General features: G+C 36.0%; 1 protein-coding gene across 5 annotated transcripts in view; it reads right to left on the bottom strand.

Moving 5' to 3' along the window:
* Positions 1-25,911, bottom strand: part of LOC141521709 (thrombospondin type-1 domain-containing protein 4-like) — a 481,139-nt gene that overhangs the window by 270,917 nt on the left and 184,311 nt on the right. The gene's annotated exons all lie outside the window — the stretch shown is intronic.

Below are 25,911 nucleotides of genomic sequence, written 5' to 3'. Positions count from 1 at the left end.
CACAATTGATATGACTTCACAACAACAATAATAAAATGATAAAGTTTTCTAACAGCCTCAAAAGAAGAAGATGTAAAATTCTTTGCATCATCCTCAAAACTTTGGCAATGAATCCCAAGCATACTGCATTCCCTCTGACATTTCTACCAAAAAAAATCTTCTAGGCACCTCAAACTTAACATGTGCAAAACAGAATTCATTATCTTCCTTAATGAATCCACCCATTTGTCAAACTTCCCAATTTGCATCAAGGACACAATCCTCCCTTCAGGAATAACTCTTTCTGGACCTCAGATTCCTCCTCTATAAAATTAGGTTATTAGACTAGGGGACCACTAAGGTCCTTTCCAATTCTAGATCTATGATCCTAATAACACTATCTATTGATGGTTAAATAGCACTCTAAATTTTGCATAGTCCTTTCCTCACAACATCCCTGTGAGATAGTACAAATGTTAATATCCTTATTCTTCAAACAAGAAAACTGAAACTCAAAGAGATTAAGCAATTTGCTCATTTGAAATCAGACCCCTTTCTGGTATGCTTTCTCCTGAAACAAAGAAAAAAGCCCATTATCTCATTTTTGAAGACTTAAGGCATTCAGCTTATGCACACCAGTATTGGGGTGAAGGGAACATGCTCTGGATGAGGAATTAAACATGAATTCTCTACTATTTCAATCAGTTCAATCCCTAGGCTAGCAAAACTGATGAGTGATTAGGGTTCCCAGGAGTTAGTCTGATTGGGTAGTGGAAGGAAATGGAAGGGAAAAATTTCAACATAGGACAATTTCAGGAATGGAAAGAAGCAGATCAATAAGCTAATAAGATGGAGAAGGCCAGAGGTCAGAGGTTATGTGAAAGACAAAACATCATGTTCTGAGAGGGAGCTTATTGAAAGAAAGTTTCAGGCCATAAGAAGCAGATAGCAAGCAGACTAGGGGATCAAGCTGGACAGTGAAAGACAGGTTGGTCATTAAAAACCCAAAAGATAAATTCAAATTTCAAATCAAGCTGTTCTTGACCAGATACCACTCTCCAGCCTTTCTCAAATACCTTTTAATTGTCCTCACCATTTTCATTTCCCTACATGGTATGCAAGCATACCTTACTACCTGGGAAGTCATTCAATCTAGGGGGATAGTAAAAGAAGGGAGTTGGACTGGGAAAGTATCTAAAGTACCTTCTAGCTCTAAAAATTCTGTAATTTTATAATCATTCATTCCACATATGTATAATTGTAACTGAACCCGAGTTTTATGTGATGACCTCGTTTAAATAAGTGTATTAAATAATAAGTAATAGATAGACTTTAATTGAAATGTTGATTTCCTACCTTTGGAATAAAGTCTTTCTGATCATAAATACCACTGGAACAAAAGTTTAAAGGAACACAGCTAATTATTAACATCTTTAACATTAATTGTACCTTCATTATTTAGTGATAGGTATTGTTTTGAATGAAAACACACTACACTATTTGCTTTGCCTTAAAGCAAATTTCAATTAATTAATCTTGGCCACCCTCCCAACTAGACTAATGATGGAAGTATGCCCTATGCCACTTCAGCAGATGCAATGAAAACCTTAATAAAAAAACTTGCATGTAATAAGCCTTTTTGTTTCTTGGGGAAAACCAGGTAAAAATGCATGAGATCACACAAAACTGTAGGAAAGAACTACTCAATTCTTTGCAAGATTCTTTTTTTAAAAAATCTGTTATCAAAACAAATAGAAGACATCTCCTTTTAGAGTCTGTTTTTTCTGGGCAGTGAAACAGATTGAAAGTAATTATGAAAAAAGAAAATAGAAGCCATAACTGATGGAGATGAATAGTCAGTGATTATTAAAAGAAAATCAAACAACAAACCAGTCTTTTTCCAATTACAAAAGATGATGACTGTTATCTAAAAAGGAATTGTGCATTTATAGGATGTATAAATAATTATTGTCTTGATCTTTCTCAGTTATTAATCTAGATGTCCTTCACATTTAGACATCAGTGGTTCTGGTAGTGTGACTTCATATATTTTTGCATATGTGCATCCTTTTCCTACTGAACTACTTATGAGCAATTATATTTTTCCAATATTTAGGTCTGTATTTCTGCAAAGCATGTTTTACTAATAGATTAATATATTTCCTGAATATACCACAGGAGATTAACTCTGAAATATTTTTATATTTTCTGTAGCTATTTTGAATAGAATTTCTCTTACTAACTCTTGCTATTGGGTTTTGTTAGTTTGTTAGTGATATAAAGGAAAGCCCATGATGTATATGAATTTATTTTATACTCTGCAGCTTGACTGCTTCAGCTGATTTTTTTATTGAAATTTTAGATGTTAATTAAGTCAAATCTACAAAAAAAAGGTGTTTTTGAAGATATCTTGATTTTTTTCCCAAGGAAATTGACACATTTTCTGTGGGACTAGAGAAATGCAGACCTAATAATGTAGTTAGTGAATTGTTCCAGTCATTCTAGAAAGCAGTTTAACATCAAAAGTTACTAAACTACATATGCCTTAGTAGTGATAGCACTATGCCCCAGTGAGTTTAAAGAAAGGAGAAAAGGACCAATGTGAACAAAATTATTCCATAAAAATTCTTTTTTATTTGAAAGAAAAGAACTAGAAACTGAGGAACTGCCCATCAATTAGTGAACAATTGAACAAATTGTGATATATGGATATAATGAAATTCTATTGTAACATAAGAAAAGATAAAGGGGGGAGTTTCAGAGAAATCTGGAAAGACTTATAGAAATGGATAAAAAAGTGAAGTCAAGGGGCGGCTAGGTGGCATAGTAGATATAGCACTGGCCCTGGAGTCAAGAGTACCTGGGTTCTAATCTAGTCTCAGACACTTAATAATTACCTAGCTGTGTGGCCTTGGGCAAGCCACTTAACCCTGTTTGCCTTAAAAAAAAAACCTAAAAAAAAGTGAAGTCAACAGATACAGAATAGTTAAATCAAGATAATAAATTTGGAAGATTCCACAACTATGAATATTATCCATGATTCCAGAGGATGGAGACAAAGAATGCTACTCACCTTCTCACAGAGAGGTAAGGGAGAAGTGGGAAAGGGAGAGAAATAGAGAGACAATTAAAAAAAAGAAGAATGAAAATACTAACTTTTTTTAAAAATTGGACTAGAGAAGAACTAATAGTGATGTAAATATTAGTTGCTTCTGATTTAAGACAAGCAGAATGAACAAAATGAAAAAGAATCCAAAAGTAACTGTGAGGGAAAAATGAAGCAAACTAAGATAAAGTACACAAAACTACACTCTACTTGGAAAGGAATATTCTACTAGCTAAAAATAGTGGTGATTTGAATGTATCTAAAAGATTGTCTTCATCTGGTAGGCAAGCCTATCTAGATATGCTAAGGTTTCTACATATTAGCTCATAAATATAGTTGGAAGTATCAGTGTAATTAGTCAGGTAAAGTTTCCAAATTTATTAACCTCAAAGTCTATCCCATATGATTGCAAAGTCAGTTATTCTCCCTAGTTACACTAGTGCCTATATTCCCACAAATTACTTTGTATTCACCTTAAATATACATTGAAAGGAAGCTACATAGCCTGGTGGATAGAGTATTGGGCTTCTAGTCAGGAAGACTTGAATTTGAATCCTGTTTCTGTCACTGTATTTTCCTAGGCAAGTCCCTTATCTTCTTAACCTCAGAGTTCTAGTCTGGAAAAAAGGATAATAAAAGCAACTACCTCATCGGGTTATTATGAGAATCAAATGAAATAACATTATAACATGATTTTCAAACCTAAACCATCAAAATCCATAGTGACAACATTCAAATGTATGCTTTCTACTGTGGAGTTAAACTATCTTCTCTCTGACAGGAGATAAGTAATATTCTTCATCTCCATTTTCTAGAATCACGGATGATGCTGTTTAGATTTATTAAATCTTCTAAATTTGTTATCCTGATAAATGTGAGAAATGATCATTTACTTCTATATGTACATAGTGTTTCCCCCTACTATTCAATAAGCTCCTTGATTGCAAAGCAGATTTGATTTTTATCTTTGCATTCCTAGCATAGTATCTGGTATATAAAGCACTCAACAAATGCTTATTGATTTATTATTTTTTTTTTGGATCACAGTTGTATCTGGGGCCAAACTTGAACTCTGAGCTCAGGGCTGGTGTGCCATCTACTGTGCCACCTAGAATCCTCAGCTTGATGATTTATTGATGACTCATACCTCTGATTTTTTTTATATGTCCGCCTGACAACTGTATCTAAAATGATCATTTTTGTTTGCTTGTTTTAGGTGTTTAGAGTCAATGACCTAAGGTTGGTCTTTGGAACAACAACCTGTCAAATCCCTTCCTTGAAAGTATTTTGCAATGACCATCATTGCATATGTTTAAACTGCATATATTTAGTAGCTGGAAATCACCTATCCTTTTAACCCCAGATCATTAGAAACTGTAAACAACAAGGTTTTCAGATCAGAGATTTTAGAGTTGCAAAGTACCTTTGGGACCATGCAGTGCAAATCCATTTTACAAAATGACACTAGTCCATGCATTGATTTACCCAAAGTCATGCTGGTAAGTAATAAATGGCAAGACTGATAGACAAATACAGGACTCCAATTCCAGACTTCTTTTTCCTGAGGCACATTGCCCTCCCAAAAGAAATTGGTCTAAAAGAAATTTAAAACTGAGCCTTCTGAAAGAAGATATGACAGGGTTTCTCCAAACTGGTTTATTTACCTAAAATTAAAAATATCAATGTAGTCAATGTTTCTAAACTTTTTTCTTCAAAGTCTAACTCATATATTTGTGAGTCACTAATATCTAAAATTCAGAATTCTTTCTACTATATCACATTGCCTCCCTACAACATGCTTTCACCTATCTGACTTAGTGATTAAAGACAATAGACTGCAAAACAAGAGAACTCAGCCTCAGCTCCAGGGCTAGAACTGCCTCACCCCATGACCTTGGAGATATCATTTAACTTTAACATAATAAATGTGGATGAGAGGATTTTGAAAAATACAAGGTTCCATATAGCAGATAATGTTTTAATAGAGCTGCCTTCCAGGATTTCATTATGTGTAACCTTGACCAGTATGAAATCTGACTGACCTGTAGGTTTTAATTAAAATTTTAAATTAAAATTTTAATTTAAATCAATGGATTTATCCCAAATATGCAAACATATATCAAGTGCTCAAAAATGACATTTGTTGGTTTACCCAAAACCTGATTTGGTCCCAAATCAAGTCACTAAATAAACAACAAAAATGTTCCTATATTATGAGAAGTGAGACAACTTCCTGAACGGGGAAGGAGCATTCTTTAGGTTGGCAGCACAGAGGGCAGTGATAGCTGTGAGAGGTAGGCATGGATGTGAGTCACTAGTCTCTGAATGTCAATGATAAAACCTAAGTTCCTGTGGAATCTTCCTAGCCTCACTCTGTAGTTCCTGGACAGTGTCCACATTGTTTTGAAGAGACCCTGGAATTCCACTTTGATTACAAACTCCATATCTGGAATCCAGCTTGCACTCACCTAGCCTTGCCTGGTATCATCGTAGGCAAAAGACAGTGACTCATTATAGTCTGATCTGATGTGCAAGAGGGATATTTCCCAAGTAAATCCAGGAGCTACTTGCCATAGAGGAAATACAAAAATGATTTCTCAAAATGGCAGGATATTAATGTGAAAACCAGTGAAAAGAAAAGAAAAAAGGGGTGGAAGATAGAAAAGAAAGAAAAATGAAAAAAGTGAGAGACAGGGAGAACATATGCAAGGGAACTGAATGTCTTCCCCTCCATTTTTTCCCAAAATCCTCAAAAACAAAACATTTGGAGAATTAGATTTATCATTTCCCCAAAAAATATTTTAAATATAAAACAAGAAATATTGTTCTAATTTGCAAAGCATTATGTTGGGAACTGGGCCTGCAAAGATAATAAAACCATCTCAAGCCTCAAGAAATTTATAATCTGATAAGGTAAAGAATGTCCTCAAGTAAGTATAATAAAAAGTATGCATGCTGTGGTCAGGGAGAAGGAGTAACCCAGATGAACTCCCCTAGGACAGTCTGAGGAGGGAGAAATCCCTTTCAACTAAGGGAAGAGTGGGCCCTTATTTTGGACCTTGAAAGAAGGGAGGGATTTCAAAATATGAAGATAGGAGGGCACAGAAATCCATTCTGGACATTGGAGATAATATGAGTGAACTTTTTAGCCCACTGAGGTCAAGAAGTCATTAAAGGGGGTGGCTAGGTGGTACAGTGGATGGAGCACCAGCCCTGGAGTCAGTAGTACCTGAGTTCAAATCTAGCCTCAGACGCTTAATTAACCAGCTGTGTGGCTTTGGGCAAGCTACTTAACCCCATTGCCTTGCAAAAATCTAAAAAGAAGTCATTAAAGAATTCTTTATTACAGTTGTGTTTTTTTTAATTCTTCTTACTCATCTGAAAGAGGAGGTACAGTGAAAAGAATACTGGAGGTAGAGTCAGAGGGCTTATGTTCACTGACACCTTTTTAACTTTGGGCAAATCACTAAACCTGTCTGAGTTACAGTTTCTCCATCTACAAAATGATAGGTTTGGACAATATGGACTCTAATGTCCCTTCCAGCTCTAAATGAACTAAGAAAGAAAAATATTTAAGATAAAGCATTGGTAAATGGCTAGTTATAATCATAGACCTTTATCTTCCCTAAATTAATTTCTAAAACCTGTGTAGTATTATGAATTTTACCAGAAACTATCTTAGCAGAGGTAAAATGGTAAAGTAGAAAGAGAGATAGCATAGGAATCCTGGATCAATGCTGTCTTCATCTGAGCCTGGACTATTCACTAAACCTTCCAATGTCACAGGCAACTATGACTTTAAATTGCAGATATATTATATCAGTCTGCATTGGCATAGGTAGAATCCTCAGTGGAACTCACTGTTCCAATGAAATCCCAACTCTTGTGCAAGAAAAAAAATTCAGATCATATCATTTCTGGTCCACTGAAGACAAGTAGTATAGATGACTTTCAAAAAAAGGAGCTATTAAACTTAGATTAGACCAATGCCTCATACCCTATACCAAGATAAGATCAAAATGGATATAGTGCTTAGACATAAAAAACAATATTATAAGCCAACAAGAAGATCAAGGAGTAGTTTACCTGTCAGATCTATGGAAAGGGAAGCAATTTATGACCAAGGAAGAGATAGAGAACATCATTAAAAACAAACTAGATAATTTTGATCACATTAAATTGCACAGATAAAAACACTGTAGCCAAGATCAAAAGAAATGTAGTAAATTGGGAAACAATTTTTACAACTAACATTTCTGACAAAGGACTCATTTCTAAAATACACAGAGAACTGAGTCAAATTTAAAAAAGAAAAGCCATTCCCCAATTGACCAATGGTCAAAGGATATGCAAAGGCAATTTACAGCTGAGGAAATCAAAGCGATCCATAGTCATATGAAAAATTGCTCTAAATCATTACTTATTAGAGAAATGCAAATTAAAGCATCCCTGAGGTACCACCTCACACCTCTCAGACTGGCCAATATGACCAGAAAGGGAAATGATCAATGTTGGAAGGGATGCGGGAAATCTGAGACACTATTACATTGTTGGTGGAGCTGTAAACTCATCCAACCTTTCTGGAAAGAAATTTGGAATTATGCCCAAAGGGCAAGAAAAATATGCATACCCTTTGAACCAGCAATACCACCACTGGGTCTATAACCTGAAGAGATTATGAAAAGTGGTAAAAACATCATTTGTACAAAAATATTCATAGCAGCCCTGTTTGTGGTGGCAAAGAATTGGAAATTAAGTAAATGTCCTTCAATTGGGGAATGGCTTAACAAACTGTGGTATATGTATGTGAGGAACACTATTGTTCTGTTAGAAACCAGGAGGGATGGGAATTCAGGGAAGCCTGGAAGGATTTGAATGAACTGGTGCTGAGCAAGATGTGCAGAACCAGAAGAACATTATACACCCTAACAACAGGGGGGGTGATGATCAACCTTGATGGACTTGCTCATTCCATCAGCTAGGGACAGTTTGGGGGAATCTGCAATGGAGAATACGATCTCTATCCAGAGAAAGAATTATGGAGCTTGAACAAAGACCAAAGACTATTGCCTTCAATTTAGAAAAAAAAAGTTATGCAATTTTGCTCTTATACTTTATTTTTCTTCCTTAAGGATTTGACTTGTCTCCCATCACATTCAACTGAGATCAATGTATACCATGGATACAATGTAAAAACTAACAGACTGCCTTCTGTGGGGGGGGGGGGGGAAGAAAGCAAGAATGGAGGGGAAATTGTAAAACTCAAAATAAATAAAATCTTTCTTTTAAAAAAGGAGGCATTACTCTACTGTTTTCATAAGAAAACATAGAAAGATTCCATAGATTCTTTGTTTGGGGGGGCTTTACTTCTTTATTTGTGTTCTAGAAGTTGGTCAGTGTAGCAGTGGTAATAATAATAGCAGCAATAATATAGGGGAGGAAGAGGGGAGGAAGATGAGGAGCAGTAGCACTAGCACTAGCAGTAGCAGAATATATAGAGGGATTTAAGGTTTTACACATATATTATATCACTTCATACTCACAACAATTCTGTGAGGTAGATGTTAGTCTTATCCCCATTTTATAGGAGAATTGAGGCTGACAATATTTAAGTGATTTGTCCAATCACACAGAAGCAAGATTTTAACTCCAGTCTTCCTGAAAGTATATTCAGTGTTCTATCAATTACATTACATAGCAGACGGGTTTCTGTCCTTCAGAGCAGGAAGTCATAATGAAAAAAGTGGTATTTCCCTTTCCAGGTTTCTTGATCCAGAATTGGCCTTTTCCATGAGATTTTCTTGCATAACAGCCCTATCATATAGAGTTGGTTGTTTTGTCAGTGTTCTTAAGTAACCAAATCATAAAAGTACACATTTAGATTATACAGAGACTTATATAAAACAATCCTGATGACTTCATTTGCACATGAGACAACACCTTAATATTAGGAAAAAGTAAATAATGAAATTATTGTTGGAATAATATATTCTTTTGGAATGCTGTGGCTAAAACTAGAAGAATATATCCAAAGGACCATCCTATCATTTGCCAGATAATATCTGTGTTATAAGCAGTCCTGGACCCCTTTTATAGTCTGGTAAAGTCTATGGAGTACATACTCAGCATGATATTCTACATACACAAATGCTTATTATTAAAGAAGAAATCAATTATATTGTTATTAAAACAATAATTTTTATAATACAAATTCATAAACCACAAGTTAAGAACCACTGGTATAAAGAGAAAGACAATGAATTTGTAATCAATTTGTAACCTCAATTACTTCTACCTGAGAGAGCTTAAGAAATTCATTTTCTATCATGGGCCTCCATTTTTTTCCACTGTAAAATGGGGAGTTAGACTAGACAACACTTAAGGTTGCTGTAAGCTCTAAATAATATTACACTTCAAGTAAGTCTCTTTCAGAATCTTAATATTAATGCTACTTCCAGTTAACTCTGCAAAGATCAGTATCTTTGTAAATGCTTTATTTAGTATTTATTTACTAACCAATAAGTATAATGTTCCTTTCTTCCTCATTGTAGTTCAATTGATTTAGTTGTGTCCAAAGGTTAGTGACTCCATTTAGGGTTTGCTTGGCAAAGATACTAGAGTGGCTTGCCATTTCCTTTTCCAGCTTATTTTCCAGATGAGGAAAGTGAGGTAAACAGAGTAAAGTGATTGCCCAGGATTACACAACTTATAACTATCTGAGGCCAGATTTGAAATTGAGAAGATAAATCTTCCTGTCCTTAGGTCCAACATTATCACTATGCCACCTAACTGGCCCTTTCTACCTCAGCCACCCAGTAAAATTGGTTTCTCAAAAGTGACAATATTCCATATTTTATATTCTTCTGACTAAAAAGTAGTAATTTGCAAATGCTACCATTAAAGAAATATTTATCAAACATTATGGGGATGACCAAGCACTCTTATGATGAATCATGATCACTTCAAGAAGAGAACAACCTGGAGATAAATGGCCTTGAGCCCATGTCATGTGAGGATCAGTTGGAAGAACTGGGGTATTTAGTTGTATATATTATCTTTTCATGAAGAATGTAAATTCCTTGAAAACATAGACACACTTCTGTTTTTGAATTCCCAGTGCCCAGCATGATGTCTGACACAACTAAATGATTGTTTGTTGTTTGATTGGAGAAAAGAAGACTCAATGGCATCTTCAGGGTTTTAAAGGACTGTGACTAAAAAGGAACAACTCCTCAAGTCAACAGGCTTTAAGTATCTCCTATGTGTCAGTTATGATATTGGAATAATGGGTAGAAGCTGCAAACAGAGAAATGTAGGCTTAAAGTCAATAAACACTTTATGACAACTTTATGACAAATGTTCAAAAGGATTACTTTGGGAGGGAGTTCTCCTCCCTGGTAGTCATCAAACAGGGGTAGGGCTCTTGTCAAGTTTGTTATGATCCAGATCCAGATTTGATTTTTTTAGGTGTAAGGAATAAGATGGTTAATGAGATTCCTTCCATTTCCAAAGTTCCATGATTCTTTGATATGGGTAAGAAGTATATTGCTAAATTATAAAACCATTTCAGGGATGCAAGTGGGAAGAACCACTATAAAGATGGTCTATGCATCTCTCTCTCAAGGGTTTTAATATTCAGAGTCTCTTACTGATGTATCTTCATAATAGCAAGGTCTTCACAGAACAACAGATGGGTTGTATCTAGGGCTTATAGTGAAGTATATACCCCCCCAAATTTTTTTCAGAGGTTTCATTTGTAAATAGGATCATGCATGAAGAGGGAGTGGTAGGGAAGAGGATGAGGCTGGTCATCCTCTGTAAGAACAGTTGTTTGGGAAGGTCACTGTTAATGACTATACCGGAAGGAAGTTTTTAATCAACTAGACAATCAAATTGCTCACTCAGCAGACATTCTTTGAGTAATCCCCTATTTCAGAGTCAGACTTAGTTGGTGCAAGTTCTGCAGAATTGCAAACTGTTTTATGTTTATAGACCCTAAAACTACCCTGCATCCTTCAATAGCAGACCCTTTAAGAGAAATTCAAGGAAAACGATGTTATGGATGAAGGCTCATTTCATCAAAAGTGGTCACTCAGAAATAGAAGGGGGGAGGGGAATCTATGAATTGAATAGAAAAAAGTTATATTTTTAATTTCACTCACTTTTTATATATACCTTATTCCATTAAATTAATTTTTTTCTAAGAGGTTCCACAGACTTTACTGCCTAAGTGATTTGTCACATAAAAAATGTTAAAAAAAAAAAAAACCTTTTTATTAGGAAGGCAGCTAGGTGACATAGTGATAAAACACCAGCTCGAGTTCAAATATGGTCTCAGACACATAATAATTGCCTAACTGTGTGACTTTGGGCAAGTCACTCAATCCCACTGCCTTGTAAAAACTAAAAAACAAAAACAAAAAACCTTTTACTAAAGGCATTAAAAAACAATGGGAAGTATTTTATCTTCCCAGATGGAGGTATAAATTTTGGGAGCTAGTTCATAAAGTACTCACTCTTTTCTTTATATATGAGTAAGAAAGCATGGTGTAGTTTGCCTAACAGATAGCTATGTATTCAATACCAACTCAGCTTCTTTCAACAGCCAGTAAGCATTTATCATGTCCCAGTGACTTAAAATCTATGTGACCCTAGAAAAATCACTTGCCCTCTCTGGGTTTGATTTTCCTTATCTGTAAAATAAAAGGATGGACTTCCTGACCTTCAAGGACCCTTCTACCTCTAATTATGTGATTATAAAGGACAGGAAAAAACAAGAAAAAGTAGTTCATTGATTTATTCTTAGTCTCATAGAATATCTAAAACATGTTTTTGTAAAAGTGTAGAGAAGAAAGGAAAGAAAGTATTGTAGGAACTATTCTAAGAGCTTTGAAAATACTTCGACATTTGATACACACACATACAGACACACACAAACACACATACAAGTGCATGCACAGGAAAGTGGGTGGTATTATTATTTTTGGTAGGTGCTATTATCATTTCTAGTAAGTGTTATTTTTGATTTTATAAGTGAAGAGATTAAGATTAAGTGACTTGCCCAGAGTCATAGAACTAGTAAGTAAATAAGTATCTAAAGTCAAATTTGAATACAGATCTTGGATGAACTAGATAGATCATGCCCCATGCTCTATTCACTGTGTCAAGTAAGCAGGAAAGAGTACAATATAAAAATGTGCATACCCCTTGATCCAGCAATACCACTACTGTGTCTATACTCTGAAGAGATCATGAAAAAGGGTAAAAATATCACTTGTACAAAAATATTCATAGCAGCCCTATTTGTGGTGGCAAAGGATTGGAAATTGAGTGAATGTCCATCAAATGGGGAATGGCTGAACAAACTGTGGTTTATGTATGTTATGGAACACTATTGTTTTATTAGAAACCAGGAGGGATGGGAATTCAGAGAAGCCTGGAAAGATCTGCATAACTTCATGCTGAATGAGATGAGCAGAACCAGAAGAACATTGTATACTCTAACAGCAACATAGGGGATGATCAAATTTGATGAACTTGCTCATTTCATCAGTGCAACAATCTGGGACAATTTTAGGGTATCTGCAATGAAGAATACCAAAGAAAGAATTGTGAAGTTTAAACAAAGACCAAAGACCTTTAATTTTTTAAAAAAGGTTCTTATTGGGGCGGCTAGGTGGCGTAGTGGATAAAGCACCGGCCTTGGAGTCAGGAGTACCTGGGTTCAAATCCGGTCTCAGACACTTAATAATTACCTAGCTGTGTGGCCTTGGGCAAGCCACTTAACCCCATTGCCTTGCAAAAATCGTAAAAAAAAAAAAAAAAAAAAGTTCTTATTATATAATTTTGTTATCACTTGTATTTTATTTTTTCCCTAAGGATATGATTTCTCTCTCAACACATTCAATTTTGATCAATGTACAGCATGAAAACAATGTAAAGACTATCAGACTGACTTCTGTGGGGGCGGGGGTAGGGGAGGAAAGAGAGATTGAGGGAAAATTGTAAAATTCAAAAACGATTTAAAAAGTGAGCTTACGTGAATTAACTCTATGATCCTAAATAAGTATTAAAAAAAAGTATAATATAATAGAAAGAACTTTCAACTACTCAGGAGAGTGAACCTTGGGATAGCCATGCTTAGAATCCAATATCTAACACCTACTAAGTGTGAAAGAGTAATATATCAGTTTGTTTTATTGTTGTTGCTGTTTTCTATAGAATAAGAATGCTGAATTTTCAGATTACTTACCTCAAGGGACAAAAAAGCAAAGTGGATATTGGAAGCAGTTTTCAAGTCAAGAAAACCTGGTCTCAATGTCTATCATTGACATATATTAATAAAGACAGTGGTAAAGTAATTTAAACTTAAGAAATATGATGAATGCAGTGACCAACCATGATTCCAGAGGATCAAATTTGAAACATGCTGCTTATCTTCTAACAATGGGAGGATTCAGATGGACTCAGATGACAGAATAAGAAATATATTCTTTGGACACAGTTAATGTGGGAAATGGTTTTTATATATTATGCACATTTGTTTCAAGGGCTTTCTTTTCCTGCCTCCACCACCAAAGGAAGGGGACAAGAGGAAAGGGAGCTTGAAAGGAAGAAAACAAATTTTTGCTGAATGAAAAAAAATTAAATTAACAAAAAGAAAGTCACTAAACTCTCAGTGCCTCAAGGCACCTCTCTTAAATTCTAAATTCCAGTTGAGTTGTCCAATTGCATCAATGAAGGGAGTTTCCGCAGCATGATTCCCCTACACAAAAGAGATCACAGGTCCTGACCCAAACCATCTTACTTCATAGGAGGAAAGAGCTTTGTCATCTCTAAAACCACAGAAATGTGAGTCTCTATATGTGGCCTCCAAAGAACAAAAGTGGAGGGGCAATAGCTTGACCGGAAGATTGGAAAATAGGGTCAACTAGAGCCAGTAGAAACATAGTTCCAAGAGCCAAGAGCCCACAAGAAGTCTTTGGACTAAAATGGAAATGGTAACAGAACGCCTGGAAGGGATTCTTTCATTACCTTGAACTTGTGCCAAGCAAACTGTACAACATGAAATTAATTTTTTTCTAAATTAGCACTCTCTAGAGCTTGTCCCTCAAGATTCCCTCACATGGCCTTACGATTGAGTTGTGCATGTTAATCACCAGAAGGAACTGCATAGCAGTGAGGGAGGATGTGAGAAAGGTGCCAAAAGAAAAGAAAGAAGAATAAGAGAAAGGCAAAGACCCAGAGGTCTGGTTTTTGACAGAGAAAACTTCACTCTCTGATTGCTGGCATAACAGCTCTACCAGAGACAGAAGAAGGTAGATGATTCCCCATTTCTTCACTAGTGAGGGCCATAAAATCTTGAAAGGGAATTCACAAAAGAAGATCAAAAATTAAAAATCCCTGTTATTTAAAAAATATGAATTCTGACCTCTTTCCATAGCCCACTGTTTCCTGCTTTCAGATATGACATGGAGTTATGAATGGTCTGGAGGGCATGCTATGCAACATTTCCATGGCAACTGGGATCTCTATTCAGATAACTAATTAAATACTTCTGATACTTAATGAAATGCCACACCAAAAAAAGGAAAAAGAAATGAGCAAGGGTTCTTGGATACTTGCCTAAGATCAGAGTAACTCAAGCCTTGATCTACCTCCAATTCGTCTATCCTACAGGCAGAACTGCATACACCAACAGACACTATTATGCTATGAACCCCTCTTGCTGAAAAGGGCAATCTAAGGTTTCCTATTTGGAACCAAAGAACATTAAAATACCATTACTTTGTTATTATCAGTAAGTAATTATATATATATATATATATATATATATATATATATATATATATATATATATAAAACAAGTCAAGTTAATGGAGATTAAATAGAATTATAGCTTTAGAAGGGGAAGAAGTAAAGCTTTTGGAAGGAAGGGAGGGAGGGAGGGAGGGAGGGAGGAAGGAAGGAAGGGAGGAAGGAAGGAAGGAAAGAAGGAAGGAAGGAAGGAAGGAAGGAAGGAGAGGGGGAAAGAAAAGAGGATAGGAAAAAGCTAGGAGTAAAAGAACGAGGTGGAGAAGGAAAAAAGAGGAGAAACTAAGGGAAGAGGAGTAAAGAAGGGGAAGAGAGGAAAAAGGGGGGGAGAAGAGAGGAGTGGGGAAATGAGGAGAGAAGAAAAAAGGGGAGGGAAGGAAAAAAGAGAAGAGATGAAGAGAGATAAGAAATGGGAGAAGAGAACAAAGGAGAAAAGAATAAGGAGGACCAAGAGAGAATAAAGAAGGAAAGGAGAAAGGAGAGGGGGAGAAGAGGATGAGACAGGAGAGGAAGAGAGAAGATGAAACAGGAAAAGAAAGGAAAGAGGAGTGGAGGAGAAAAAAGAGGCGGAGAAGAGAGGAGAGAAGAAAAAAGGGAGAAAAGAGAGGAGAAAGGAAGAAGAGGAGAAAACTAAAAACAGGTATTTGCAAACAGAAACTGGCTGTCCTCTGTGTTGCAATACAGAAGTAACTTTTATTCTATGAAAAGGTTCATACAGGAGATTTGTTTAAAGGTTTCCAAGGAGAGTAACTGATAGCACCAGTACACCAGGATCCATGCCATGTGGTCATTGCCATTCTGTAACCTGACTCTCCAGGGGTCAACATGGGATCAGGAAGTACGTGTGTAGTTTTTGTGGCATTTAATTAATGGCAAGTTTCCATTTTCAGAGACATAAACAGGCCTTCTCTACTCTGGAGGCCTCAGGGCAAGAAAAAACAAATTGCTTCAGAATTATTAATGAAGAAATGTAAAAAGCCAGCAGGAAAATGGGCAGGAAAGGAGGAGTTGAAAAAACAAATGGCCCCTCATGTATCCAATGCTGTTTTCCCAGGGAGAAAATAAATAGAATGATTTGTTTTAAGCATATAGTAGGTGCCATTTCAGATGTTTCAAATCCACTGATTCTCTAAATGAACTTTTGCCTAAGAGGATACAGCATGAAAATAGGCTCTGAAATCCAACTATCATTTTTTTAAAAAGTATTATTTAAAATAGCATTAACAATAATAATTAAAAGATATCCTTCATCTACATGGTACTTCATACTTTTTTTGATTTTCTTGTCTGAATCACCCAATAAACTAAAATAAACTTGAGCTCAGAAGGTTTAAGTCACTTGCCCAGGGTCACATGGCTATAGCCCAGCATTTGCTCCTGTGTCAATACTAAGGTATGCTGCAAAACAGTCAAAAACAGTGACTGGAAACTAGATCTTTCAAATCCAAATTTGGATGCTATTTCCACAAGCAAAAAAAATGAGAAAAACTTTTAATAAAAATAAACAATCAACAAATAAAGACATAATTGAATAAGTAAATAAAGAATATAAAGAGAAATTGGACAAAGACAGCAATTCAGAGACAGACTGAAAAAAAGGGAAGATATGATTGCTGAGAGCTGATTTTAAGAAACCTTCAACAGAAGAGGAAAAACTGCCTGGAATGATAAAAGCTACTGGAAATGGAGTGAATTAAAAATAGTAGGGCTCCAAAATCATGTCTGAAAATTTGAATGGGAACCTGTGGCTCCTGGTCATCTACTCTGCTCCCCTTAAGTCACCAAGTAGTGTCAACAAAATAATATTACCAATTAATATTGCTCACCTTAAGTCTTCCCATGGAACTGAAGGGAGAAGAGAATCAGGAGTTATGGATCCACATACACTCAGCCACTTGGGTATACCTGTGCCCTAGACAGTTCCCTGTTGCTGGGACATTCAGATTCTATTCTCTTCTACTTAGAAATAGAAAGAAAGAATGGACTCAGTACCACTGTCAAATTGTACTGATTATTTAGAAATTCAGAAAAGGAAGGGAGAAGCCTGGATATCACTCTCTGGAATTCATTAATTCTTTGTCTGGTGTGATGCAAGAAGACCCCTTGGATTATCATTTAAGGCAACAGTGAATAGATGAAAAATCTTGAAAATTATAAAATGGCTGATACAAACTGGTTATATTAATGGGACAGAAGAAATACATATTAATTTTTGAGGATGGTATACTCTATAATCTTGAGTTTAAAAAAGGCCATATCATATCTAACTCCAATTCTTCTGTCACTGTTCTAAGCCTAGACCATAGTAGGAATTTAATACATGTTTTTATCAATTGCTTAAATGAAATAGGATTAAATTTCCAAGTCATGTTCTTATTTGGAATGTAAGTCTTATTAAGTGTATATTGACATCATCTGACTAAGTGATCAGTTCTTCCTAAACATCATGGTTATAATTTGGTAGCTGTTACTAGATTGTCAATGAGCTCTCTTTGGATAATATAGGTACCTTGGATTGATTGTAAATATGGGCAAATGAATACTGAAGTAACATATGGATTCTGGTTCAATAAATATTGTGTATACAGAAAATAACTTTACAATGACTACACAATATAAATGGAAAAACCAACAGTCACAAAAACAAAACTGAAAATCCTTAAATTACAAAGAACAAGCTTGGTCCCAAAGATTAGGTTTTGAAAAGACGTCTTTCTCTGCTTCTTTGCAGAGCTGGGGTCCACAAGTCTGGAACATTTAATATGTAATTACATATTTTTAATGTGTTTGGTTTTACTGAAATTTTTTTCTGTTTCTCTTAAAAATTTTTTGTTATAAAGAGATTATAACATTATCATAAATGCAGTATAATATAATAACATTATATTATAATAATTTAAGATCTCTGAGAGACTAGAGAGGGAGAAATATAGAGGTAAAGTTAGGTAAATATAAAAACAAATGATATCCCCATTAGATTGTAAGCTTCTAGAGGGCAAGGTGGGTCTTTTGTCTCTTTTGGTACCTCTAACATTTAGCATAGCACCTAACATATAATAAACTTTTAATAAATGTTTATTGATTGGTATCAATAAAAATTCATTTTAAAATATATTTTAAATGTATTAAAAACATTACTTACCAGTGAAATATACAGTATCTCTTCTTTACTCTCAGCAGACACCCTACTTTACCAAGATCAAAGTCATGAAACCTAAGCTCCTCCTTTTCATCTCTAAATACAACTATTTTTTTTCTCCAAACTCAGCTTCAACTTGACTCCAGATGACATTTGGCTATTTCTAAAAATAAAACCAACTCCACCCTTAAAACACAAGGACTTGTGGTATTCTTTTGTGTTTTTATATATTCAAAACAATGTGTCACAGATGCCAAAGAAAGAAGGCTTCAAAAATGTTTTGGAAAATGGAAGTACAAACCTGGTCCTTTGAAGGAGACACTACTGAATCAGTCTGGAAGGGACCTTTGAGGTCATTATTTCTGAGCTTTCAATTGACAAATAAGGAGCAAGTTTAAACAGGTTATGTTTTGTTCCCAAGGTCATACAAGGGTAAATGTCATACCCAGGATGCAAACCCAGGTCCATTGACCCCAAATTTAATGCTTCTTTTACAATAGCATGCTACCTCATTCAGAGTTGGAGTTCTTCTTGCTCAAGATCTGTAAGTTTCAGGAAGATAACTTTGGAATATGGATCTGAAGTAGCCTGGGATAAGACCCTAATCTTCTGGTCACTCCAATGGGACCACTGCTAGCGTTTTAAAAAGACAGAGAAAGCTCTGGGCCCTGCTAATGAGTGCACTCTCAAAAGCAGAATTATAAGCTCATTGTCAATATAGCATTCCACATTATTATAAATGGAAGTCACTTTTTAAGTCACTTTATAACTGGTTTAGATTTCTCCCTATTACATACAGATGATACCTTCCCAAATTACTTGACATACCCCCAACAGGTCTCCACTCCCAGTCCATTCAGTTGACCTCCTTTCTGTACACTTTTTTTTTCTTTCTGTATACTTAAAAGAATGATGATGATGATGATGATGATGATGGTCAGCAATTATGTATCACTCTAAAGTTTCCATACATTACCTCATTTGATCCTCACTTAGGTGATATTATTATCTCCATTTTAGAGATGAGGTAACTGAGAGGCCAAGTCAGATCATACAGTAAGTGCCCCAAAATGATTTGAACCCATCTTTCTGACTCAAAGTTCAGTCTATCCACCATGTCACTAAGCTTCCTCAAGTAATCTAACTGATTTCATGCCTTGAATGCTCATTCCATTTCTGCTATACTATTTATATTTTATTAATTATAATTTTAATTTTTCAATTGCATTGAAACTATTAAGACAGCTAGGAGATAGAACACTGAGTCTGGAGTTAGGAAGCTTTGAGTACAAATCTCACCTTAGATATTTATTAGCTATGTGAACCTTTTTGAATCATTTAATCTCCATCTACCTCAGTTTCCTCAACTGTAAAATGAGGATAATAATATCTACCTCTCAAGGTTGTTGTAAGGATCAAATCAGAATATTTTTAAAGTACTTACACAAGGCTTTGCCCATGATATTTAAAAATAATAAGCTTCTTTCTCCCTTCTATTGCATTTATCTGTAATATAGATATGTTGCTGCCTTCTTTGCTTTATGTCTTTTTCACTTTTCCATAGGAGAATTGATAGCTCCTTGAAAGTAAAAACTGTGTCCTGAATTTCTTTTTTGTTATGAACAATGCCTCATGTAGTACTAGACACCAAGCAGATTATCTAGCTTGAAGGAGCTAATCACAACAAATCCACAATAATTTTAAGGGCTAATAATATTTAGAATTTGTTCCAAAATTTTCAACCTTGTAATTTCCCCAATAACTCATTCTGTCAAAATCCAATTCATCCCACAAAGTTCAGTTCAAGTTCTATCTCCTCCTTACCTGATCACTAGTTAAAAGTGATTATTCTTTCCTCTGAATAGTACTTTATACTTCTCAAGATCTCAAACTGCCTTAAATTGTATTTTATCTGTGTATATAAAATCTCTTCCCAATCAATTTTTTTATTCTTTCCCAATCAATTTTAATCTTCTTAAAAGCATGAACTATATCTTTTAATCATGGCACTTAACTCCTAATAGATACCCCAAAATTAAGTTTTAATGAATTTATTTTATTATATGTCAACAGTTCCAATTCTCCTGAAATATAAATTTAGTTAGATCATCTAAAAACATTCACCCCAAGCTTCTAACTTAAACTGGGAATGAAATAGTCAACTATCCAAAGAGCATACTGATAGTCTTTTTAGGGTCACATATGTTCTGCATGTTCCTAACGAGTGATAAATACAAGCAAATGCTAGCTTCATGAATCTAGAAAATCAAGGAAACTTTTATAAGCCCCCACACTAATATTTGGATTGTTTCAGCTGGTGCTGTCAAAGTGGAAGAGAATGATTAAAAATGTGTAATTTCATAATAAACAGTAAATACAACTCCCATTACTGAATCAAGAAAAAAAAATACCTACTGGAAAGAAAATTAAAAAATTGCAAAACAAGAAAACTAAAAAAAAAATGAGGTCCAGAGTTTCCTCCCTATACAGTTCTTCTATATAAAATTACTTTATTCAGTCAGCAAGATTTATTGAATGAATACTATATGTTGGACACTCTTGGACTAAGTTTAGGTATAAAAAGGGAGCATGTAGGGGAGATAGTCCCTACCCTCAAAAAAGTTCACATTCTAATGTTGGGGGGGACAATAAGCAAAAAAAGTAATGTGTGCATATATATATTATATATTGTATATTATATACAATATATAATATATATATATATATATATATTTAGGCAAAGAATAAATTAAGGAGTGAGAACATTCCAGGAATGTAGAATATCAGTGGAAAAGTCACAGAACTGAAAGATTTATATGAGGAATAACAAGAAAATTTATATTATTAAATTATAGAATAAGTCGAGGGAAGTAAAATACAACAAAACTGGAAAATTAGGAAATATCTGAATTATAAAAGGTTTTTAAAAGCAAAAAAAAGGATTTTCTATTCAATTCTAGAGGTAATGTGAAGACTACTGGAACCTATTGTATAACAAAGAAAGACTTTTTTGGTGGAGTTTCTTGTTTTGGTTTGGTTTTTAGTTCAGGAAAATCACTTTGAGAGTTGAATATATCAATCAGATAGACTGAAGTATAATTCCTATTCCAATGCCACTCAGGACTTGCTGACTCCAGGTACTCTATCTACTTCACTACCTTGATGCTCTTAAATTATTATTAAGTACTCCTAAATACTTACAAATTCCCCAACTCTAATCTGGAAAAAAGATCTAACCTATATATCAAAAATACAGAAATTTCCCAATGCTAATGATAATTAGCAGAAGGAAATTATAGCAGAACTCTTCAGTGAATCACATAATTACAGAATTGCAGTCTTAGAAAGGACTTGATTGTCTATCTAGAGTCAACCCTTCCTTGAAAAAGAATTCCCTGTACTGAGGTTCCCTCAGTAAAAAGAACCTTAGTGACTGGTTCAAATTGGCTTTCTCATACTTCCTGGGCACTTCTTTTATCAGACCTATTATTCTTAGAGTAAGGATTACTAGATGAGGAATTGCCTCTGTCCATGGACATTAAGGACTTCTATACAAATTATAGTATTAAAAATGATCTGAGGCATTGTAAAGTTAAATGATTTGCCCAAAGTCACACAAGCAATGTGTTTCAATAGTAGGACTTCCCTGCTAAACCAGCTCTCTACCTACTGTATCTCAATGCCACAGACATAAAAGATGTTTAACATGTTTTTTGAAGAGGGATGGCTAATACCAGACATTCACCTAGGGACTACTCTTGGGATTTAAGAGGGAAGGGAAAGAAATAGATCTGCTGCCCTAGAAACTTTTTTTCAAGCCCCAACAAGAGAAGAATTTGTCTAACTTTGAAGATTATTTAGAACAGAGTTATTTAGAAAACTAGAGCAGTTTGGCAGTAACATTTTCAATGGCCATGAGAATAAATCAAAAGATGAAAAGAGAAATATTAAGGCACAGTTTACAAATCCAAGGAACAGATCAACCTTTATTACCCCACCCTGAGGTTCAAAAATCCTACATCTTGAGGCTCACAGCCAACAGAACAAGTAAAGGATCCAAGATATCCCTGAAGTCTGCTCAAACCATTTGGGAATAATAATAACTTGGCGCACTCTTCACTGAGGAGATACAGTACTAACCACTAATCATGTGTAATCTCTCTCTACACTCTCTTTCTTAGTGAGCTCATCAGTTCCCATGGATTCAATTATGTCTATACAGATGACTCCCAGATCCATATATTCATCCCTACTCTCTCCAAAGATCCACCAAGTACCTACTGACTATTTCCAAATGGATGTCCATAGGCAAGTTAAACTCAGCCTGTTCAAAACAAAACTTAATATTTTTCTCCCAAACTCACCCCTCTTCTTAATGTACATATTTCTGTAAAAGGCATTATTAGCATGACTCTAGTGATTTGGGTCTACAATCTCAGGATCAGTCTCAATTATTCATGCTTTCTCAACATACCACCACTGCCACCACTCTATAGCCAATTAGTTGCCAGATCAGTCAATAAACTTTTATTAGGCTACTATATGCTTAGGATAGAAAGAAAGAAAGGCAAAAAATAAACAATGCCTATTCTCAAGAAGTTCACAGTCTAATGGGGTATATGGAAACAACTATGTAGAAACAAGCTATATACAAGATAAATTGAAAACACTCCACGATGGGAAGGCAGTGAAATTGATGGGGATCCCTTCCTTAGAAGGGGGTATTTTTCACTGGGACTTGAAGCAAGCCAGGAAAGTCAGGGATCACAGATAAGGAGGGAGAGTATAGCAGGCATGGGAGAAGGTCAGTGAAAATGGCCAGGGTTGGGGCAGCTAGGTGGTAGAGCACTGGCCCAAGAGTCAGGAGGACCTAAGTTAAATTTGAACTCAGACACTTAATAATTAGCTAGCTTTGTGACCTTGGGCAGGCCACTTAACCCCACAGACTTGAAAAAAAAAACCCCAAAAATGAAAATGGCTAGAGTTAACAGATAGAGTGTCTTGCTTAGGAAACAAAGGAGGTCAGTGTCACTGGATTGAAAAAAAACATGAAGGAATATAAGAAAACTGGAAAAACTGAGGGCAGGGGTCAGACTAGTAGTGGGGTCAGGTTATAAAAGGCATTGCTCACCTAACAGAAGATTTTTATATTTAGTCCTGGAGATAATAGAAAGCCACTAAATTGAGTTAGAGAAAGGGTGTCTGGTCAGAACTTCACTTTAAGATTATCACTTTGACAGCTGAGTGAAGAATGGACTGGAGAAGAGAGTACAAAGATCAACCAACAGGCTACTTCAAGAGTCCAGACAAGGGATGTTGAAAGTTTATACCAGGGTGGTGTTGGTGTCAGAGGAAAGAAAGAGGCATAAATGAAACATAATACAAAAGTAAAATCAACAAACCTTGATAAGAAATTGAATGTGGGAGCTGGGGTGGGAGAGATAGAGTTAGCAGTCAAAGGCAAATGTTATTCTGTTATAACTTGTAAGTTTGGGAGACTGGGAGAATAGGTGCCCTCAACAGAAAAGTTAGGAGAGGGGGAAAGTTTGGGAAGGAGGGAATAATAATAATAATAGTTAAATTTCAAAACATTTACAATTTAGTAGGAACTATTGTTAAGCACTTAACAATTACTATCTCATTTGATACTCAAAACAACCCCGGTACTATTATCAACCTCATTTTACAGATGAATAAACTGAGGTAAATTGCAGGGTTACATGACTTGCCCAGGGTCATACAGTTAGAAAATATCTGACACTGGATTTGAATTAAGGTCTTCCTGACTCCAAACCCAGCATTCTCTTTACTGTGCCTCTAGATGCCCAGGGGATATTCAGTTGAAGACATCCAATAGGAAGTTGGAGTTAATAAGACTGAAGAGCAACAATTAGAGTTGGATAAATAGATTTGAGAATCATTAACATAAACATGCTAATTAAATTCTTGAAGTAATGAGATCTTCAAATGAAATAATATAGAGGGAGAAGAAAAGGTTAAGGACATAGTTCTGTGAGATACCCATGGTTAGTTGGGATGACCTGAATAAAGATGCAGCAAAGAAAACAGAGGGGCAGTTAGATAGGTAGTAGGAAAACCAGGGCATGGTAGTGTGACAAAAACCTAGAGAAAAGAGATTATCATCTTATTTTACAGAAGTGTAGGAGGGGAGGGGCCACTGATGGAAGATAGGGCAGATGGGGAAGGGGATAGACAGAAGCAAAACTTCTGAGGAAGGACAAGGTGAAAGGAAAGGAAGAACAGAATAAATGGAGGGGGAATAGGTTGGAGGAGGGAATACAATTAACAATAGTAACTGTAAAAAAATTTTTGAAGTAGGTTTCTCTGATAAAGGTCTCACTTCTCAAACAAATAGATAACCGAATCACATTTATAAAAAATAAGAGCTATTCTCCAATTGATGAATGATCAAATGATATGAAACAGTTATCAGATTAGGATATTAGTGCTATTTAGAGCTTTATTAAAAATGTTTTAACTCATTATTGATTGAAGAAATGCAAATTAAAGCAATTCTGAAGTACTACCCTATATCTGTTTGATTGACTAGTAGGACAGAAAAGGTCAGCTAGAGGGCTCAGTGGATAGGATTGGGAGTTCAAATCCAGGCTGACACTTGATTCTTACTAGCTGTATGACCTTGGGCAATTCATTTAACTCTGTCTGGCATCCAGGGTCATATCCAGTCATCCTGATTCATATCTGATCACTAGACCCCAATAACTCTGGAGGAGATAAAAAAAACTGGTGACTTAGCATAGCACCTCCTCATTCAAATCTAATTCATGTGCTTGTCATGGCATCACTTCCCTGATGTCATGGTCTTCTTTAAGAATGAAGGACAAACAGCATAATTATCATCAGGACAGAAAAGGAAAATGACAAATGTTGAAGGCGATGTAGGGAAAATGAGACATAAATGCACCATTGGTGGAGTTATGAATTAATCCAGTCATTTTGTAGTGCAATTTGGATTTATGTCCAAAGGTCAATAAAACTATGTATGCCCTTTGATCTAGCAATGCCACTACTAGCTCTGTATTCCAAAAGAGATGAAAAACAAAAAGGGAAAGAATCTATATGTATAAGGTTATCTGTGGCAGTTCTTTTCTGGTAGTAAGAAATTGAGGGGATGCCCATCAGTTGGAGAATGACTGAACAAATTGTGGTTTATGATTATGATGGAATGTTATTCTGTTATAAAAAATGACAAACAGGATGCTCTCTGAAAAAACAAAAAAGAGAGTAACTGAGCTGATGCAAAGTGAAATATACTATGTACAAAGTAATAGCAACGTTATGGGATGATCAACCAGCTAGCTTTTCTCATTAATGCAATGCCCCAAGACAACTCTGAAGGACTTATGATGAAGAAGGCTATCCATTTCAGAGGGAGAGGGAGAGGGAGAGGGAGAGGGAGAGGGAGAGGGAGAGGGAGAGGGAGAGGGAGAGGGAGAGGGAGAGGGAGAGGGAGAGGGAGAGGGAGAGGGAGAGGGAGAGGGAGAGGGAGAGGGAGAGGGAGAGGGAGAGGGAGAGGGAGAGGGAGAGGGAGAGGGAGAGGGAGAGGGAGAGGGAGAGGGAGAGGGAGAGGGAGAGGGAGAGGGAGAGGGAGAGGGAGAGGGAGAGGGAGAGGGAGAGGGAGAGGGAGAGGGAGAGGGAGAGAGGGAGAGGGAGAGGGAGAGGGAGAGGGAGAGGGAGAGGGAGAGGGAGAGGGAGAGGGAGAGGGAGAGGGAGAGGGGAGGGGGAGGGGGAGGGAGAGGGAGAGGGAGAGGGAGAGGGAGAGGGGGAGGGGGAGGGGGAGGGGGAGGGGGAGGGGGAGGGGGAGGGAGAGGGAGAGGGGGAGGGGGAGGGG

The sequence above is a fragment of the Macrotis lagotis genome, chromosome 4 (genome assembly GCF_037893015.1).
Source record: "Macrotis lagotis isolate mMagLag1 chromosome 4, bilby.v1.9.chrom.fasta, whole genome shotgun sequence".
Taxonomy (NCBI): domain Eukaryota; kingdom Metazoa; phylum Chordata; class Mammalia; order Peramelemorphia; family Peramelidae; genus Macrotis; species Macrotis lagotis.
This window is presented reverse-complemented; position numbering and strand designations above follow the sequence as displayed.